Raw genomic sequence first — 8,134 nt, forward strand, 5'->3', positions numbered from 1 at the left:
GGCTGTATGATCTCTCAATCGAGAGTATTCTGATTTCATCCCTTTAAGGGATTTCTTATTTTTTGGATGAAGAAATGGCCATTGTCTAAATCTCAAATTATGCTTAATAAAATCTAAATTTACATTCAACGATTTGTACATTATTTCCTGGAAACTCAATTGTTCAATTCATTCATTAAAGACCTAAATGAACATTCATGTACTACACTATACAACTATGGGCGACTACTGACGGAGACACAAACCTTCAATCATAATCACCATAAACAGTAAGTTTTTATCTATTTCATCTGGTAATCATATCAACTTTTTATTTCCTTCACTTATTTCGGATATTTTAAAAATTTCCTTTTATTTCACTTACTTGAAATAGTTTCTAAAACACGTCCATATTTTTATTTATTTCAAATCCAACCCAATATCATAACGAGCGCAAACAATCGCGAAAAACGTTTAACATTATCCGAGTGAGTTAGAAAATATTTCCCTTAGAGAAATCCGATCGATACTCAGACACCGTGATAGAGCAGAATATCGATCGAAAAAGCGTTGCCACTAAAACTTTTGGCCGTTCCTCTTTTCTCTATGAGATTTAACATGGGAAAAGTGAGTCAGACGTGACACAAGTGAGTTACTTCCTGACCATATCATACTACTGATGTGAAGCAAACAATTATTATTATTATTACAGATTTTAATTTTATCTAATTTTTTTATATTGTATGTTACAGTTATATAACAATTGTTTCATTCTGCATGGCAGTGCACAGGAGTAAGCATATTCAGCCAAATACGATAGCGATGGTACCAGTAAATGGATATGTTAATAGAACCAACTATAGTCCCGACGCAATCAGATGGTTGGATTTTCTTGCTCGAGAGCAAAACATCGAAATTGAACATGAGTGCAATGGAAGTGAAGAGGTACGAGTAGGAAGAGTGTCTGTTAATAGGCACTGCAGAAAAACGAAAAATGTATACCAATTTTATGTAGGTATTTATTGATGTCCTAATTATCCAATCTTTGTTATTACTTTTAAATTGAATCTACATTGATTTTTAATAAATAGGGATGCTTTTTCCATGGCTGTCCGGATTGTTTCGATGAGGATACCATGCATCCATTAAAAAAAGTGACCAAGGCCACATTGAGTAAGAAGACAAGTGAAACTACAGAAAAATTGAGGTCCCTAGACTACGAGTTTTGGAAGCATCGATTTTAAGAGATGAAAAAAGAAATACTGGAGTTACGTGATTTTGCGAGAAATCACAAAATGATAGATAGGTTAAACCCCAGGGAATCAATCCTTTTTCGGTGGCTGTACAAACGCTGTACGACTATTCTACGAGGGGAAAGCTAAATATGTTGATTTCACTTCCTTATACCCTTGGGTAAGTACACAGGCTTGCATTTTCTGTGTAAAACGGTAGCGGTTTTTAAATGGCTTAATTTTAATTATTATTTTTCTTTAATTTTACAGGTTAATAAATATTGCCAATATTCTGTCGGGCACCCACAAATAATTACTGCAAACTTCGAAGACATCGATAACTATTTTGGGATTGTTAAATGTAAAGTGTTTGCTTCCAAAGGACTTATTTTACCCGTTCTTCCCTACAGAGCAAACGAAAAATTAATGTCTCCGATGTGCAGATACTTTGTCGCAAACTACTTGCACCCACGCTGAAGAAGACCGGGCAATAATCGGTACTTGGGTGACAGAAGAAGTCAAGTTGGTAATAAGAAAAGGATAGGCAAGGTAATAATTTTTTATTTACGTTGTTAGTAACCAAAAAAAAGTGTTTTTTATTAATTATATAATTCGTATTACAGATTTATGAAGTTTACCACTTCGAAAAATCATTTAAAGACCTATTCAGGTCATACATTGATCTTTTTCTCAAGATTAAACAAGAAAGTAGCTGTTTGCCGAGAGAATGTGTGACAGAAGACGACAAACAAAGATATCTCCAATAGTATTTCGAGAAAGAAGGGATAAAATTAGATCCAGAAAACATAGAAAAGAACCCTAGTCAATGACAAGTTTCAAAAGCTTCTCTTAACAGTTTTTGGGGAAGGTAATTAATTTTCCTGACTAATTGTTTTTCCTTGGTAATGTATATTTTAAAAGTTTAATATGCTTTTTTTCCTTCTTAGGTGGGGGATGAACCTGGCTAAAACACGTATAACGTATGTCAACTCGCTACCTGAATTAAAAAAGCTGTTGGCAGATCTAACAAAAAAGGTAATTTGTGTAGAAGGAAAAAAATAATCTATCAGTTTAAATATAGATCGTAAAGTTTTTTATTGTAGTATTTTAATCACTTTTTATTTACAGATCAAAGACATCTATTTTCCCAGCTCTGAGATAGCCGCTGTGCAGTGGGAAACCAGTCATGAGTTTATTGAGCAGGACAACGCGACAAACGTATTCATTGCGACATTTACGACTGCATGGGCAAGAATCAAGCTATACTCCGAAATGGACAAAATGAGAGAGTCCGTTTTATACCATGACACGGACTCGGTAATATATGCAAGCAACGGTGAAAATGATCCTCCTCTTGGCAATTTCCTTGTTGATTTTATCGATGAATTAGACGGAGATGTCATCAAAACGTTCGTTTCTGGTAAGTATAATATGTTCAAATGATAGTTCTTTTTCACTATGATTAAAAATGGAAACTCAGTTTTTTATTTATTTTAGGTGGAGCAAAGAACTATGCTTATACCACTCGATCAGGAAAAACTTGCTGCAAGGTAAGGGGTTTCTCATTAAACGCAAGAAACTCTGAATTGCTCAATTTTGAATCTATGAGGCATCTTGTTTACTCCTTAGACAGAGAAACAACAATCCCCATCCACAAACCCTCGAAGATCACCCGACAACCCAAGAAGAGGAAAGTCGTAAATTCAGAAGAGACGAAGAATTACAGATGGATATTGATGCCTCAACAGCGGCATGGGTGAGTCTATCGGTATCCCTATAGCAGTCTTCAGTCCACCAAAGAGAGGATTAGGGCTCCTGACGATTGACCTCTATAAAAATAAATTGCGTCTTAACCCATANCGTTCGTTTCTGGTAAGTATAATATGTTCAAATGATAGTTCTTTTTCACTATGCTTAAAAATGGAAACTCAGTTTTTTATTTATTTTAGGTGGAGCAAAGAACTATGCTTATACCACTCGATCAGGAAAAACTTGCTGCAAGGTTAGGGGTTTCTCATTAAACGCAAGACACTCTGAATTGCTCAATTTTGAGGTATTAAAAAATATTATTTAAAATTTATATTGATCTTCTTAATTACATTTAAGGGACAACCAAAAAATTTAAGTGTTTAGGGATTCTGAGGTTCTTAATCTGGCACTGGTTTTCATCGAATTTAAATAAGAGATATAAATTATATTTATAGGAAAAAAATAACTTATCTTTTTATATATCAGAGATATAGAAAAAAAAATAAGAAAAATGTCCGCCATACCTCCAATGCCCAAGTCAACAGCGAAAAAGAAAAGACGGACTGATCGACCAACTGACCCTTCTCATTCAAGGTCATCCCCCCAGCAATATCAAGCTAAAAGGAAGAAGAAACCCCCCACCACCACAAAAAAGAACAAAGATGAGACTTCAGAATCCGAAGATGAGCAACAACAGGAAACGACGGCCCAACAAGATGAAACAACATCCCATCATGAAACAACGCTTTGTTTGAAGATTCGCAAGACTTTACCACCCCTCTCAAAGCCCCCAAAAGATACAGCATTCCAGCTCTTCTTCGTGGGAAGATTCCGCGTTTTGACCTGAATCTCGATTTGGAATATCCAGAGGAGTCTTCCCGAGTTCCAAATTTCTGCATTAATGTGGGGAAAGGTCTCTTTATTGAGATAGCTGAGTACCGTTCTGTCCAGTACGTGGATCTCCGGAAAACCGGCGACGCTGGCGATATTAAGAATCGCCTTAATTTTCCGATCGATTTGACTTCAAAATTGCATGAGCATATCTCTCAATAAATTTATATACATTTATTGCGAGTATTGATAAACTTGAGAGTTTTATTTTTAAAAATTATTATATACAAAATGTTCATAACCCATTTTTTTAACATGATACATCTTCTAAAGTGACATAATTTTTGTATATGTGTTATTATGAACTTTATTCTTTAAATATCTAAAGTGACAATATCTATCTGTTATATTATAATCTCACTTTATGCTTTATTGTATGTGTATTCATTTGAACTCTAATTGTTTTTAAATCTAAAGTGCCATTGACTGTATTAATGTATTTTTATTATTAATGGTTTGCTTGTAAAAATTTGTACTTGTTTAAAAAATGAATTTCCAATTAAGACAATCTTCATTTGGTAGATTTAAGCGCGCATACAGAGCTTACTCCCATACACTCTAGTGACTCCCATGTGCTCTATAACGATGCCCGAACTCTAATTTTTAATCTCATAGACCAGAACCCTGTTTTAAGGTTGCGCTTAATTATTTGCTTGACCGTTATTTTTTCTAAAATACTGAAAGATGAAGACGAGGATAACGAACTTATGCAGAGTTTCTACTTTTGCTCATTTACAGAAGTCTCGTTTCCAAATTTTTCAAGCTATAGATCGAGAGTTCACAAAAATTTTGACTTCTATAGATAACTTTGTCAAGAACGGAAGCGGGTGGGTTATCAAACAGGTTTCTTACATCGATGTTCATTTAGGCAACTATGCCAATTTAAGAGGTGGTTGCGGACACATCGTCCTTCCCAAAAAATTAAGAAATAAAAAGGCAGTTATAAATATTGATTGCAACGACCACAAATGCTTTCTTTACAGTGTAGCCGCTTGTTTGTATCCCTGTCGAGTTAATGCAACAAGAAAATCCAGATATACTGAATTGTAGTATATAGTTGGGTACTTCTGCATCAGTTGGCGTTTCTGGATCAGTGAATGTGCGTTGGGACTTCTGGATCACCGCGAGATATGAGGTTTCGCGTGGGGACTTCTGGATCACGCTTATTTCATGTTTGCTTCAATTCGTCTCTTTTGGTGGAAAAGTGTTTTGTTTGGTTGGAAGTTGTTTCATTTGGAATTTTAAAAAAAAATGTTTCGTCGAGAGTTATTTTCGTTAAAAGTTTCTGTTTGCGATGTTTGGTTTCAGTTTGTTTTTTTGTTTGAAATCGTCGTTTTCGGTGGAAAAGTGTTCTGTTTGGTTGAAAATTCTTTCGATACGGAAAAAAAGGGGTTTTTTATTCGCGAAATTATTAAATCACTAAAAACCGTGAAAGGAATATAATAAATTGTAAGAATAATAAAAATTAGTTTCATTAGAGCAAGCAGGTTTGTTTGAAATTAAAAAGAAAGTTCGAGAGGAAGGATAGACGTTATGGAAACAATTTCTCGGAGTTGGCATTTCATTCTTAGTAACGCACCGCCTGGATAAAGAGCGGGAAGCGATCACCTCCTAGGTTTACCTCCTCGGGAAGAAGTGTGTAGGAAAAATAATGAGATTCATTTTTAGATAGAAGAGAGCTGGATTTTAACCAACTCGATGACGGCGACAGAAATAATTCCGTGCGGGTGATTCCTCAGTTTCAGTAGCGTACTACCCGGGGGAGGGGGATTTGATATTTTAATTTAGTTTTTCGAATGGATTAACTTAGATCTGTTATTTAGTATAAATACTCTCAGAGCGTTCTTTATTTCAAAGCATTTTAAGTTGTGTGTTTGTGTTGCACAGTTGCACTAAGAATGAGTACACCTCGTTTACCAATGGGTAAGTGTATTCTTTTTCCGAAATTATTTCGTTCCGATTTAGAGAATAGGAAAAATTTTAATATTAAATTGTTCTTGAAAAAAAGTTTTTATTTTTTCATTTAAAGATTCGAAAAAGAGGATTGTGAATTTGCTAGATGATATAGATGAGGAATTCACTTGCAGTGGTGTATTTGAGACCCCGTCTAATGATGCCAAACGCCCAAAAAAGTCGAGAAAAAGTACGACCTGGCAGAAAGTTCTCGCAAAGTGCAGAACGTGCCACCCTATATTGTACATTTAGGAAGAGGTCTTATTTGTGAATATAAAGAATTTCGCGGATCTCATAATGTCGGTCTGGCCAAGGTTAGAGAAAATGATGTCAGAAACAGATTCAATATTCCCGTCAACTAAATCGACACGTTACGGAAAGCGTTAGAGGCGATCCGAACACACTAGCGCAAAAACAAAGTAACAAATTGTATTACAATCATTTTAAGCAATATTATAATGATGGCATCGATTTATTATATATGGATACGGATTCTTTATATATAAACGTTGTAACCAATGATGCATACCATGATCTAAAACATAAATTTCATATTTTAGACTCGTAATTTCAGACACTAAATGTCTCCTCCAATCGTGGTAAATTAGGGTATTTAAAAATGGAACATGTAACTCCAATAAAGGAATTTGTCGGATTTAAGCCTAAAATGTACGCATTTGCGTATGGAGATAACAAAGTTAAAATGCGTGCCGAATGAATAAAAAAAATGCACTTTAAAAAACTACAAATATAGAGACGTATAAAAACATTTTAAAAAATGAAAGTATGAATAAAAATGTTCAACAAACAATCATTTCAAAAAAACAAACTCTTTCCACAGTTACTCAGAATAAAGTTGCTTTTTCTTATTATTATGACAAAAAGCATGTTTTAAATGATGGTATACATTCATTGGCCTTTGGACATTATAAAATTGAATAGACGATTGATTATATTTTCTAATGCTTATGTATGTTTTTGTAAAAAAAATGTTTGACTCTAAATAACAAAGTTTCGTAGAGTACAAACCAAAACAGATACTTTTATATTTCTTTTATTTATTTAAAACAAATAAGAAAGTCCCTCAATTTAATTATCTGCCTCAACACACTTTTTCCCATTAATATATAGATTTGTGAAGCTGCTCACTCTAATTAATAGAAAGATTTATCAAAATAATCAAAATTACTTTATAAAAAAGTACAATACCGAAATTTTTTGAAAGAAAGGTATTTAATAGATTTCCATTAAAACTTACAACATAACAACAGATTGAAGCAAGTTTACTTAACACAAATGTTTATCAAATACAAAATTACAGAAAATTATGGTTATCTAAGAGATATATAATGGTATGCAGGCTAACCCTGGGATGTTTTCGTGTTTTTCCTCTCCCTGTAATGCTAATGTGGATTAGTTTTTCTTATATTTTAATTAACTATATCTACACAAATTAAAGTTTGCAGTGCAGACATTTCTACTCAAAAAAAAACTCTTCTCCCTGAATGGCAAAGGACGGTCAGGGAAGAGAAATTAAAATAACACGTTGATTACAAATATTGCTCTAGCGAAAATTATTATGAATAAAAATTACATTGTATACTTTTCATATGAATTCGAAAAATTTCTCGTTATTATATACTTAAGATATTGCATAATTACTACACTTAATATATATTTTTAGAATATTGTGAAAAAAAGTTTTATAAAAAGTGTATTAATTAGGAATTACAGATTAATGTTAAAGCAATAAAAAAAAGACTAGTTTCAAAATCTAATGAATCAACTAAAGAATCAGGTCTGAAAACATTAAGCTCAATTTGACTGTCTGAAGTAACAAAGAGAAGCTAAACTTATGTATTTTATTTTTTAATTTATTGTTATGAAATTTCGCGGTGTTTATAATAATCAGATTTATAAATAGTATAATATTCGCACTCATAGTTTAAATAGTTATAACATATATAATACTTTTTTATATTTTTATTTATAATATGTATTGGAGAAATTTTGAAACCCCTTGTAATAAATGGCAACTGATGCAAATTAAATCTGGATGTTCAGCATAAAATAGCATGATATACAAATTCTTATATAATTAATACTATTCACAAAAATAAAATAATATTTTCGGTTTTATTTATTTATGTAATCTTCTTAATTACATTTAAGCAGCACCCAAAAAAATACAANAAATTTGAAGATTCAGAAAAATACTGAAAAAGAAGAAAAATTTAAAATTTAATACATAGCTCATTTTAAAAAAGTTTTAGAAAATCTACGAGAACTCGTAATATTTTCATTTAGGCTGGTAAACCAGAATATTTGCA

The sequence above is a fragment of the Parasteatoda tepidariorum genome, chromosome 10, assembly GCF_043381705.1.
Source record: "Parasteatoda tepidariorum isolate YZ-2023 chromosome 10, CAS_Ptep_4.0, whole genome shotgun sequence".
NCBI classification, from domain to species: domain Eukaryota; kingdom Metazoa; phylum Arthropoda; class Arachnida; order Araneae; family Theridiidae; genus Parasteatoda; species Parasteatoda tepidariorum.